Below are 14,740 nucleotides of genomic sequence, written 5' to 3' on the forward strand. Positions count from 1 at the left end.
TATGTATGTAGCTATTTGGAAGTTATATTTACTCCTTGGACATTACATTACATTTGAAAGCAATCAAACATAATTGCATGTGATCACTTGTATTTATTATTTACATTGAATGGGAGTTGGCAACTTGAACCCCCAAGTAATACATATAGGGAGGAGACGCAGAGAGCTTTGCTATAGTAGGAGGGTGCTGATACTTTAGTGGTTACACCGTGTGTTCCATGACGCTTCTCATATAGTGATTTCATGCCAAGTGATGAGGCATGAGTGGAGGAGGCACGTCGTATTTAGCGAATGGCAGAGCTTCATATATCATTGCAGCAGTGGGTGGAGCAATAGCTTAGGCAAGGCCGAGACTAGCATCTTCTACATGTAGAGAACATTACTCACGCTGGATTTAAGGCATGAGTATTCGCAAATGCACAACTTTGGGAGCTAAGGCATGCATACATAAAGGAGACGAGGGAGGCAAAAATGGCAGTGGTGGCTCGTGGAGCATGCCCTCCTCTACATCAGGATGAGGCTGGCCCATCTGATCCAAGAGATGAGGCTGGCCCATCTGATCCGGCTTTGCCTGAGGGCACACAGCGGACGGTTGGGCAGCGGGTCATACAGGAGCCACATCAGAGGACGACTAGAGGACCATATGTGGAGTTATCGGATTTTGATTCAGGATGATTGTTTAGGCTTCAACTTCTGCACGATGATGATGATGTACACATTTATTTTGGTACTTTCATGATGTTCTTACTTATATGATGTATGAGCATTTTGGTACTTTCATGATGTTCTTCTTACTTTGTTTATCTCAGTTTATAGTTTGTTCAAATCTAACATAAACATTTAAAATTAAGAGTATCGTTTTGAATTTCAGATATCTCAATTCACACATCTAATACATAAGGTATTTTAAAAATAATACCGTGTGAAGTAATTGTAAACATTAAGCATTGAAAAGGTGTTCAAGTTTAAGCGCTCTCTCTCTCTCTCTCCCTCTCTCTCTCTCTCTCTCTCTCTCTCTCTCTCTATCTCATGCTATGAACTTTATCATTTTGAATATCATATTGAATTTCGTATATATCAATTCCTTGCAATTATTACACTAATATTGTCACTAATTTTTGTAAATTGTAGATTGAGAAAAAAATGTCGATGTTTAGTATGGAATGGTGCTCATTGGTAGTAGCATGTGTCAAACATTAATACATGATTATGTACGATTGGTTTAAAATCATCCCCAACATATAAGTCCACATGCGTATTTGGTTAGTACGTGTGCCATTTTTCATACGTAGTCACTAGTAGGGATTGTAAAAATGTACGCATTATACCTTCCACATGGCACATACCAAATCATTTGGAGACCCAATCTTGCGTGGATGTAGGTCTAGGTAGCCGAAGAGCTGTGCAAACTTTCATCCCCAATAGATAAGTCCACATGCATGTTTGGTTAGTGCGTGCGCCATTTTTCGTACGTAGTCACTAGTAGGGATTGTAAAAATGTATGCATTATACCTTCCACATGGCACATACCAAATTAGTTGGAGACCAAATCTTGCATGGATGTATGTCTAGGGTAGCCTAAGACGTGTACAAAGTGTCATCCTGAACAGATAATTCCACATGCATATTTGGTTAGTACGAGCGCCATTTTTCATACGAAGTCACTAGTAGAGATTGTAAAAATATACATATTATACCTTCCACGTGGCACATACCAAATCAGTTGGAGACCCAATCTTGCATGGATGTAAGTCTATGGTAGCCTGAGAGCCATGCAAAGTTTCATTTCCAACAAATAACTCCACATGCATAGTTGGTTAGTACATGCACCATTTTTCATGCGTAGTCACTAGTAGGGATTGTAAAAATGTACGCATTATACCTTCCATGTGGTAGATACCAAATCAATTGGAGACCAAATCTTGCATGGATGTAGGTCTAGGGTAGCCTAAGAGCCGTGCAAAGTTTCATCCTCAATAGATAAGTCCACATGTGTATCTGGTTAGTACGTGTGCCATTTTTCATATGTAGTCATTAGTAGGGATTGTAAAAATGTATGCATTATACCTTCCACGTGGCACATACCAAATCAATCGGAGACCAAATCTTGCATGGATGTAGGACTAGGGTAGGCTAAGAGCCGCAAAAAGTTTCATTCCCAACAGATAAGTCCACATGCATATTTGGTTAGTACGTGCGCCATTTTTTATGCGTAGTCACTAGTAGGGATTGTAAAAAATGTATGCATTATACCTTCCACGTGGCACATACCAAATTAGTTGGAGATAAAATCTTGCATGGATGTAGGTCTAGGGTAGCCTAAGAGCTGTGCAAAGTTTCATCCCCAACAGATAAGTCCACATGCATATTTGGTTAGTATGTGCACCATTTTTCATAGGTAGTCGCTAGTAGGGATTATAAAAATGTATACATTATACCTTCCACGTGGCACATACGAAATTAGTTGGAGACTTAATCTTGCATGGATGTAGGTTTGGGGTAGCCTAAGAGCCGCACAAAGTTTCATCACAAGCAGATAAGTCTACATGCATATTTGGTTAGTATGTGCGCCATTTTTCATGCGTAGTCCCTAGTAGGGATTGTAAAAAAGTACGCATTATACCTTCCACATGGCACATACCAAATTAGTTGAAGACCAAATCTTGCATGGATGTAGGTCTAGGGTAGCCTAAGAGCCGTGAAAAATTTCATCCCCAACAGATAAGTCCACATGCATATTTGGTTAGTACGTGCGCCATTTTTCATACATAGTTACTAGTAGGGATCGTAAAAATGTACACATTATACCTTCCACATGGCACATATCAAATTAGTTAGAGACCAAATCTTGCATGGATGTAGGATTAGGGTAGCCTAAAAGGTGTGCAAAGTTTAATCGTGAATAGATAAGTCCACATGCATATTTGGTTAGTACCTTTGCCATTTTTCATACGTAGTCGCTAGTAGGGATTGTAAAAATGTAAACATTATACCTTCCATGTGGCACATACCAAATCAATTGGAGACCAAATCTTACATGGATGTAGGTCTAGGGTAGCCTAAGAGCCACGCAAAGTTTCATCCCCAACAGATAACTCCACATGCATATTTGGTTAGTACATGCATCATTTTTCATGCGTAGTCACTAGTAGGGATTGTTAAAATGGATGCATTTTATCTTCGACATGGCACACACCAAATCAGTTGGAGACCAAATCTTGTGTGGATGTAGGTCTAGGGTAGCCTAAGATCCTTGCAAAGTTTCATCCCCAACAGATAAGTCCACATGCATATGTGGTTAGTACGTGTGCCATTTTCCATACGTAGTCACTAGTAGGGAGTGCTTGCAAAAATGTACACATTATACCTTCCACGTGGCACATACCAAATTAGTTGGAGACTAAATCTTGCATGGATATAGGTCTAGGGTAGCCTAAGAGCTTTGCAAAGTCTCATCCCAAACAAATAAGTCCACGTGTATTTGGTTAGTATGTGCACCATTTTTGATGTGTAGTCACTAGTAGGGATTGTAAAAATGTACGCATTATACCTTCCACATGGCACATACCAAATCAATTGGAGACCAAATCTTGCATGGATGTACGTCTAGGGTAGCCTAAGAGTTGTGCAAAGTTTCATCCCCAACAGCTAAGTCCACATGCATATTTGGTTAGTACGTGTGCCATTTTTCATAGGTAGTACACTAGTAAGGATTGTAAAAATGTATGCATTATACCTTCCATGTAGCACATACCAAATCAGTTGGAGACAAAATCTTGCCTGGATGTACGTCTTGTGTAGCCTAAGAGTTGTGCAAAGTTTCATCCCCAACAGATAAGTCCACATGCATATGTGGTTAGTACGTGCGTCCTTTTTCATATGTAGTACCACTAGTAGGAATTGTAAATATGTACGCATTATACCTTCCACGTGGCATATACCAAATCAGTTGGAGACCAAATCTTTCATGGATGTAGGTCTAGGGAGCCTAAGAGCTATGCAAAGTTTCATCCCCAACAAATAAGTCCACGTGCATATTTGGTTAGTATGTGCACCATTTTTCCTACATAGTCACTAGTAGGGATTGTAAAAATGTATGCATTATACCTTTCAGGTGGCATATAGGAAATCAATTAGAGACCAAATCTTGCATGGATGGAGGTCTAGGGTAGCCTAAGAGCTGTTCAAAGTTTCATCCTCGACAAATAAGTCCACATGCATATTTGGTTAGTATGTGTGCCATTTTTCATACATAGTCACTAGCAGGGATTGTAAAAATGTATGCATTATACCTTCCATGTGCTACATACCAAATCAGTTGGAGACCAAATCTTGCATAGATATAGGTATAGGGTAGCCTAAGAGCGGTGAAAAGTTTCATTTGCAATAGATAAGTCCGCATGCATATTTGGTTAGTTCGTGCACCATTTTCCATATGTAGTCACTAGTAGGGAATGCTTGCAAAAATGTACGCATTATACCTTCCACGTGGCACATACCAAATTAGTTGGAGACCAAATCTTGCATGGATGTAGGTCTAGGGTAGCCTAAGAGATGTGCAAAGTTTCATCCCCAATAGATAAGTCCATATGCGTATTTGGCTAGTACGTGCACCATTTTCCATACATAGTCACTAGTAGGGAGTGCTTGCAAAAATGTACACATTATACCTTCCACGTGGCACATACCAAATCATTTGGAGACCAAATCTTGCATGGATGTAGGTCTAGGGTAGCCTAAGAGCCATGAAGAGTTTCATTCCCAATAGATAAGTCCACATGCGTATTTGGCTAGTATGTGCATGAATTTTCTTAGTCACATACAACCCTATCTCTACATGGACCAAGACCAGCAAGCCTTCTACACTCTACCAAGTTAGGGTGACCAATCGCCCTTCCCCTAGCCACCTACATTTTGCCCTCCACCTCTATCTCTTCCCCCTCCACCCTCCCCCCTCCCCCTCCCCCCCTTCCCCTTGGTGCCTCCCTTCCCCCCTCCACCCTACCATCTCCCATTGATCCCCTTGCCCCACCTTGTAGCAGCAATGTTGCTTCACGATGTGACTTGCCGAAGTCCACTATCCGTTGTCGTACTAGCAAGTTTGTGCAGTCCTTTTTTAGTGACCTTATGCCAGCTTTGCAGTCTGCTCTTCTCACATAGGCATGAGGTAGGGGAGCAGATGAGGATGTGGAGGGGGGGACAATGGAGGTGGGGGTGGGGTTGGGGGTGGAGGTGGAGGTGGAGGTGGGATATAGAGGTGGAGGTGGATCGGTGGTAGCAGTGCAAGCTCTAGCTCTAGAGGCTCTCTTGCACTCACAAGCCTTCTGCTTGTGCTCCTCGTCAATGAGATTTGGGGGGGGTTCCTACATCTTTCACGTCTACTAGCTCTATGGCTTTGAGAACCAATTCTCAATGAAAGTAGGATGGAAGGTGTGACAAAGTGATGGGGAGGCAAGAATGGCTAAGAATGGGTGAAATGAAACAAAACGTGGTGTCTTATAGAGAGCCTGAACTCATCCACTAGATTGCTCTTACTCATCCACTAGATTGCTCTTGATTATTATTGGTAGAGAAGTTGCTAAGATTGAAAATAATTGGCTACTAAAATTACGTTTGATTTTGTTTTGAAACTAATTTTTGTGGTCTACTCAAATAAGTTGATTTTAATCATATTATATATACATGGAATCCAATATTAATTTGAATATTTGCATCATTTGATTTTATTTTAGTTTAATATTCACATAACATATGTGCCTATCTTGATTAATATTTTCGTTAATGCAATTTAAGAATAACCTATGTGATAAACCATGATAATTTGATTATTTTGCCACTTCTAAATATCTCCAAATACCTCAATCGTGTCATAAACCATGACAATTTGATTATTTTGCCACCTTTGGATACCTCCAAATACCTCGATCATTGTCATAAACCATGACAATTTGATTTGTCATTTGATTATTTTGCCATTTCCAAATACCTCATTCATGGTATTCTATGCCTCATGCACATCATGGTCATAAACTCAATCATGGTATTCTATGCCTCACGCGCTCAAATCACATGCATGTATAACTTACCATGCATGTTGATGATGTGGCTCGCCATCATCATGATGATGTGTATACATGTGGCTGATGTGGCACCATGCATGGTGATGATGTGGCAATATGGTGTGGATTATATGAGTCTCTTCCATGACGTGGAAATGTGATGTTGCATGATGAGTTGGCATTCATGAGGTGGTAGATTGACATGGCAAATTGAGGTGGAGAGATTGGTGATGTGGCAATGTTGACGAGGTATGCCAAGGTGGCAAGGTGTGATGACATGGCTCCAAGAGTTCCTATGATGTGGAATGATGAGGTGGCATATGTGGCTGAGCACGTGTGGCAATCTAAGGTGACATAGCGAGGAGTGATGTCACATCTCCTCGATGACATGGCACCATGCAGTCTAACAACATGGCATGGTTGCAAGGCAAAAATAGATGACTCAACCTTCCACATGGGTAGCATGCACACTCCAAAGCCTTGCCACTAGGGTCGGTGATGCTCCTAGCCTACCTCACCAAGCCTAATACCAAGCCTACCTTGTCTTGGTATTAGGCTTGGGTGGCCCTTTTTCCCCCACAAAAGGGAGATTTCAATCTTGGAGGCCATATTGTACGTTTCCCTTACTCAAATTTAACCAAAATTTTTTGCTCTTATTCATCCTACAGAGGACTAAGAATATTGAAATTTTTTAAATGTTTGATCATGTTTGAGAATTACTAGACTTATTTTTAATATTCTTTGTTGATCCTCTAAGGAGTAAAAGTAAAAATTAAACTTCAATCTTCCTAAATCTAGCCGTTGGATTTGGGATTTCATGAATGAACCACACACCCTTATGTGCCTACTAACCTTCCACTTAATTATTCAAAATACTAAAAAAATGTGGTGTGCTACTAAAATGCATGTATTTTGTGACTTTATTTATTATAAATAATTATTTATAATTAGATCAATCATTTAAATAATTACCAATAGATAAAGTTAAGCTTTAAATAATGTAAAGAGACCACCTACAAAGTTTCAATAACATTTAATCTAAAATGAGTGAGAAATTTAGAATTTAATATGACACTCTCTGTTTGTGACAAAGGTGTGACTGCCCTCGAACCATGCCGTGTGACACAAAGAAATTTTTTGTGTGTGCATCAAATTTTTGATCAGACTATACCATTGTGTGCACAATAGCATGTGTGATATTGTGTCTGAAGACTTCAAAGACATCACAGCTGAGATCATATGCTCATGCATAAGCATAAGCATAGGCAAATGCATATGCTTATGAAAAGAAGAGAAAAGAGGACCAAAGAGAGGAAATAAGAGAGCCTGAGAAAAGAAGAGAAGGAAGAGGGGAAAAGAGAATGAAAAAAGAGAGGGAAAAAGAAGAGGGGAAAAGAGCATAAGCATAAGAGAAGGAAAAATAAGAGGGGAAAATAAGAAAAGAGAGGAGAAAAGAAGAAAAGAGGGAAAAAAGAGAAAAAGCGAGAAAGCATATGCTTATGCTTATGCATGAGCATATGAGCATATGCTCATGCATAAGCATAAGCATATTTGCGTAAGCATAGGCAAATGCATATGCTTATGAAAAGAAGAGAAAAGAGGATGAAAGAGAGGAAATAAGAGAGGGGAAAAGAAGAGAAAGGAAGAGGGGAAAAGAGAAGGAAAAAAGAGAGGGAAAAAGCATATGAGCATATGCTCATGCATAAGCGTAACCAGATGAGTATAAGCACAGGCAAATGCATATGTTTATGAAAAGAAAGAAGAGAAAAGAGAATGAAAGAGAGGAAATAAGAGAGGGGAAAAGAAGAGAAGGAAGAGGGAAAAAGAGAATGAAAAAAGAGAGGAGAAAAGAGCATAAGCATAAGAGAAGGAAAAAGAAGAGGGGAAAATAAGAAAAGAGAGGAGAAAAGAAGAAAAGAGGGGAAAAAAGAGAAAAAGAGAGAAAGCATATGCTTATGCTTATGCATGAGCATATGAGCACATGCTCATGCATAAGCATAAGCTTATGAGAGAGATACATAGACAAATGAATATGCTTATGAAAAGAAGAGAAAAGAGGATGAAAGAGAGGAAATAAGAGAGGGGAAAAGAGAAGAAAAAAAGAGAGGGGAAAAGAAGAAAAGAGAGGAAAAAAGAGAAAAAGAGAGAAAGCATATGCTTACAGTTATGCTCATGCATAGGCAAATGCATATGCTTATGAAAAGAAGAGAAAGGATGATGAAAGAGAGGAAATAAGAGAAGGAAGAGGAAGGAAGAGGAGAAAAGAGAAGGAAAAAAGAGAGGGGAAAAACATATGAGCATAAGCATAGGCAAATGCATTTGCTTATAAAAAGAAGAGAAAAGAGGATGAAAGAGATGAAATAAGAGAGGGGAAAAGAAGAGAAGGAAGAGGAAAGAAGAGGGGAAAAGAGAATGAAAAAAGAGAGGGGAAAAGAAGAAAAGAGAGGAAAAAGAGGAAATAAGAGAGGGAGAAAAAGAGTGGGAAAAGAGGGAGGAAAAGAGCAAAAGAGGGGAAGAAGAGGCAATAAGAGAAGAGAGGGGAAGAAAGGATTCCTACGCCCATCACTGCAACTAGCACTTAAAGTGCTAGCTACAACCCAATGCAAATAATGGAAATAAAGAAAGAAAAAAAGAGGAAGCACTTTCTTACCGGGAAAACTCCCGCTTGGTGTTTCGTGGGGGATTGGCCCTACAAAAGAGAGGAAACATACCCACTTTTAGATAATTAGTTAGAGGAAGGAGGAGTTTGGAGAAGCAACTTTCCAAAGGGATTGGATTGAGCGAACAAGCATAAGCCTACGAACAAGGAGAAAGCATGAAAAGAAGGAAAAGAGGAGGAAGAGAAATACCAAAATAGAAGAGGTGTCTTCTTTCTTTTACCAAATCTCATTTTTTGTCCTTAATCTCTGAAAATCTAGCATAAAAGTTAGCACATAGCCTTAGCAATGCAAGGAGAAACATGCTTCAACACTCACAAAACAAAATCTCACAAAAAATGAACCTACATTGCTTAAAGAGACACACACTACTACACACGGATCCTATTGTGATGTTTACGTACCGACGTTTAGTGCCCGCATGGCATTAATTGTCGGTATGAAAAGCGAGTTCCATAAAGCATCGCTATATAGCGACGCTTGCCAAAAGTCGCTATATAGTGACTTTTATAAAGGTCGCTATATAGCGACTTTTAAGTGTCGCTATATAGCGACCCTGATATACTATTTTATAGCAACGTTTTCTAGAGAGGTTTTTTTTTCCATATAGGCCTTAAAAGTTAGTTTTTTCCAATGATAAATTTTTTTAAATTTTCATACATGTTTGATCTCATAGAGAATAAAAATATGAGAGCATGTACATCAAGCCTTTGAAGCTCATATATTCATGTCCAAGTTTGAGATGAAAAAAATCAATTAACAGCTTTTGCATCAATGGTTTCATCTTGAGTCAAGTCTAAGGCACCAAACAAGTCTATCTCCAACTCTATACCGAGTTGATCTCCTATATCATCATCGTCCTCTAGCATCGTATGTTCACCTAAAAGTATGTGATCATAAACTTCAATAAAGTATGGTGATTCTTGATGATCATTGTCTTCTTCCTCAATATCATTATCTCCATCTTCCTCCCGTGTGATGTCATTATGCGCATCTTCCTCTTGGCTCATATGGTGATCTACATCTTCTTCACTAGATTCATTAATTGGATCCGGCATTGGTAGTGGCATCTCCATATCCACATCTCTATCTTCAAAAATTTGCTTACTTTGTGGTGCAACTTGGATCACGTACCACCATCTTGGATCAGAACAATCCGATGAAAAACCACCTATATTGAAGATTGGTGCCAAATGTTGTCAATTATATATATGAAATAATGCTCAAGCACATGTATCAATGGATCTTTAAAAACGAAAGCTTTGATTAATTGAATCATTAGTATGCACCTGCTCACAGTGCTCAGGGAGAACAAAAGTATTACTTTTATCGGTCCAATTTTTGGTGGAGTCTATTGCAAAGAAACTGCTACTATCTTTTCTCATTATCGCATGGGGACCATTGTAAATAGTTCTAAACCATTTTACATTAGGAATAAAAATCCTAAATCATCCGAAATCAACTTCATAGATGTCACGTATGGTTCCACAATAATCCAACTGTGAGGAGAGAGGATTGGTATCCGAAGCACTTGCTCGGCTATCTTGTGTGAAGTTAGCCATGACTCCATAATCATACGTGACTCTCTTTGAATCGATGTGTTCCATGCAAAAATGTCATCCATATGACCATAATGCATTGTACTTTTTGTACTGTAAAAGAGCATCATTAAAACAATGGAGATGCATTTATTTTATAGCGTATATTGCCACAAATAATTACTTAATTACATCAAGAGGTAAGAAACTTACATGCACCATACATCCAGATGATAACTCTCGTGCTCGCGCTCGTTTATTGTCTCTCCATCACATTGGCTTCACGTAGAGCCAGTTGTAGCCAATCAAGTGACATGTGAGTAGGGAGAATAGCCAGATCCTACGGATATGGTTGTGATCGCCTATACATTACTCTGAATCTCGTCCTTGCATTTATTCTTTCTGCTTTGGCCACTTCATATCTCTCAATCCACTTCTGCATCTCAAGGCTATTGAGGATACAAAACTTATTGAATTTCTCCATTTGCTCTTCGCTCATCTTTCTTTCAATCCCTTTTCCTTGGGGAACATTGCCAACGATGCGATCGTCATGCTTGTTATGCTAAGCTTGCGGCATATCGGGATCCGTGGATGCCAGAAACTCAATGATATATACTAATGACTCTTGCACAAGCCATCCCTCTGCCATGCTTGCTTCTGGTCTTGCTCTTTGTCTTACAAATCCCTTTAAAGTTTTCATAGACTGCTCGACAAAAAACATCCATTGACTATGAACGGTACCTGCTATAGCCACCTCATCAACTATGTGCACAAGCAAGTGGACTTGAGTTGTCATAATGCTCGAGGGAAAGTGCTTCTCAAGCAAGCATACAGCTTCGATGGATTCCACCCTAGCCTTCTCGATGCTCCATATGGAGATCTCTTTTTGAGATATCCACCACATGTCCATGTAGAATATTTTCATAATCAGTCTACAGATTAATTAGCTTAAATTGAAGAAAATGCAATCAATGTGATTTGATAGTAAGCATACCTCACAATACCACAGATCTTGATTTAGCATTTCTAACATCTTCTTGTAAGCACCCTTTTATTGTAATTGGGAGGATGAACTATCAAAGCAACAAAGAAGTCATGTCAACAATATAACATAATCATAATTACGCTAATGCATCACGATTATCGGTACACTAATTCTACTTAGAATACCTGTAAGACCTTGTGCCAATCATGGGACTTGAGCCCACTAAGCTTATTGTCCTTTGAAAATGCTCCTTTCAAGCAATGCATGTACCCTGTCGGTTTTTGAAAAGAGGCAATGTCTGCCTTGACCGCTGCCTCCTCCCTCATAGAGAGGATCCGGATTGCTTTCGAGAGGACAACTTTTCCCGAATCATGCACTTGGGGCCACAAATGAGACATCCTATTTATAGCACGCAAGTCTTCTTGCACTCCTCTCGAGTCATTAGAACCAACCAAGTGTGCCCAAATAGTAACCCCCACATTCTTGAAGATATGCATGGGATCCAAGAGATGATTGATTCTTGTAACAAGTCCTGCACACGTGCATGAATGTGTTAGTATACAACATGCATGTGAAAGAGAGTCATAAAAGCGTAATCCCTCATTATACATATAAAGACACAACCATGTACCTGCGCACTCTCCATATCCTGGGTACTCATGCATGGTCCACATCAAGATACCTATTTATTTTTTTGTTTTTTGTTTTTGTGTTTGTGTCTATGTTAGACATGGGATCACGTCGCTCATCAGACGAGTACGGACACCCTCGTAGGAGGAGAGCTCATGATCTATATGCTCCAATGGACTTTGATTCCTCTCAGGTGACTACCTCAAGGACTACCCCTGGTCCGACTCCTCTCGGACATAGCACTACGACTACCCCTGCTCTGACTCCTCTTCCACATAGCACTGCGACTACCCCTCGGGGAACTCCTTTGCTAGCCATGCATGGCTTTGTCGGGAGTCCCGATGAGCTTGTAGTGCAGATGAGCGATGAGGAGGCAACGAGATTCTTCTCTTTGCTATTTCAGAGGACCTCAGCAATTCCCTCCCCTACACCGATAGCTGGATGTACTACCCAACCGTCCCCTTGTACCCCTTCGATCGAGAGTGCCTCTCATAAAGGAAGGAAGAGTAGGAAGGGTAGCTTATGTTGTGCTGACTCAGGAGATGTAGATGCGTCAGCACACTCACATTCCTATAGGTCTCCACTTGGTCCAGAGACACAATATTAGTTAGGTCCCTTGCCCTCTCCTACTCCCACTGCTACTCCTCGCTCTGGAAGTGCTCGCACGGCTTCCACTCCTTCTAACTCTGCTACCATCAGTCTTCCTTACTCATCAAGGAATCTCTCCTATCAAATCACAACTGCCGGAGAGATAATAGAAGATAGAAAGGGCAAAGCAGTGATGGCCAGCATGAGGCAGTTGAAGAGCCATCACTTCAAGAGCGTCATTGCTACTGATTGGCGGTATCAAGATGACCAAAAGAAGCAGGCGGTCATCGATGAATTAAAACAAAAATACCCTAATCTGCCAAATTGGGAGTTTAATGAGGATTATATGCGAGAGCGCATGGGTTTGGTCTTGAAGCATCGTAGATCAACCTTGCATACTTTTATCACAAAGGGGTTGGCTAAACCTAGCTGGGCAGACAAAGCTGATTGGAAGTTCTTCAAGAAGCAGAATAGGGACAATCCTGAATTGTTCGAGGGTCAGAGGAAGGTTGCGAAGAGATGGCTAGAAATCATAGGTACTTTGCACTTTGGTGCAGGCGGATGGTTGGCATTCGAGGCAACCATGGTATGTCTACTTCTTCTCATTTAATGTATTGTTCTATTTGTTTTACTACATATTACATGCACTTTAGCTAACTCTAACTCTCGTAAATTGGATCCACAGCAAGCTGCGATGGGTCGTCTTCCTACAGATGCAGAGATGCGATGTGCTAGGAACAAAGCTGTGGTTTATTCAGCAAGAGGCAATGGGAGTGGCGGTCGATTGGTCTGAGGTGGTTTCTCGCATGATATAAGTCTACTCCTACTTGTAATCTCACTTTTTAAATTGTTTTATTCTTTAAGTTCCAATCTAATTTTCGATTTATATGGTTCACTCTTAGGATCAAAGCTCAAGCGTCCCATCATCAGAGGCAAGTGATCACTAGGGCCAGGGATCAGATGCACGTGACGAGGATCAGGGAGAAGGCACAGCTCACAAGGACCAAGGAACAGGCCAACAAGACGAGGACGATTCGGATTCGGATGATTAGTAGTAGTAGTAGAGGTAGTAGCAGTTTGCATTTTCTTTGCTTTGTATGTCATTTTGTATATCCATTCATTTGAGCAATTTTGTATCACCCTTTCGAAAGGGTAATTTTGTAACAACAATGTTGTATATGTTGGGCATGTATATGCTTTTGTTGCTCGATCATTTCATTTGAGCGATTTTGTATCACCCTTTTTGCAAGGGAAATTTTGTTATAAAAGTTCTTTATTTTGTAATTACCAAAAAAAAAAAAGGATTAGTGGGGCTAAATAGGGCCATAGCAAGCCCTATTTAGCCCCACTAATCCTTTTTTTTTAGTTCTGTTAATCATCGCTATATAGTGACGTTTACCAATGTCGCTATATAGTGATGATTAATAGTGTCACTATATAGCGACGTTTATCATCATCACTATATAGCGACACTTTATAGCGATGGTTCTTTTCCGATACTTTTAGTGACTTTTATAGCAATGTTTGCACCTGTGAAAAAAAAAATTTAATGTAAAAAGCATCGGTATTTTCGTCGGAAAAGGGCCTATGCCTTGTAGTGACACCTTCTTGAAAAAATTCCTTTCACACAAGCAGAGAGGGAGAAGGGTGGAGAGGGAGCGCAAGTGTTGGGAGAGGGGCTTGGTAGGGGTGAGGAATGTGGAGAATAGAGGAGGAAAGTAAGGTTGCCAAATATATCATGGGAGGAGAGATTTTTTCTTTTCTTGCAATAGTGTTATGAAAGATGATATCATGCAGGGTTTCGAATTTTAGTGCCCCAACGTCACTATATAGTGACAATTGTATCCTAAAAGTGTCGCTATATAGCGATACTTGTACACTAAGTGTTGCTATATAGTGACACTTATACCCTAAAAGTGTCGCTATATAGTGATGGTTTAGGGCACTTGATCTAAGAAGAGAGGGAAGGAGCTCATGGGTGGCTATTTTTTGGATCTTAATGTATTTCCTTGCATTTTGTGTTGTGATTTTGGAGGTGCATAGATGGAAGGGACAATGAGTGGAAGCTTGTGAGATGATGTGCAATAATCGGGAGTGCAAAGTGGCTTACAGAGAGGTTGTATTGTCATTGCACTCATTGCAAGCGAGAAGTATGGCATCAATGCTGTATTGTCATGTGGCATTTGAGGATGTATGGGGAGGAGCCCAAACCAGTACCCACCGTTGGTGGTACACGTGGTGATGGATCATCGGAAAGTCAATGCTATTTGAGTTCGTGATTAA

Source organism: Dipteris shenzhenensis, chromosome 9, assembly GCF_047967505.1.
Source record: "Dipteris shenzhenensis isolate YYH24624 ecotype China chromosome 9, Dip_SZ_1.0, whole genome shotgun sequence".
NCBI classification, from domain to species: domain Eukaryota; kingdom Viridiplantae; phylum Streptophyta; class Polypodiopsida; order Gleicheniales; family Dipteridaceae; genus Dipteris; species Dipteris shenzhenensis.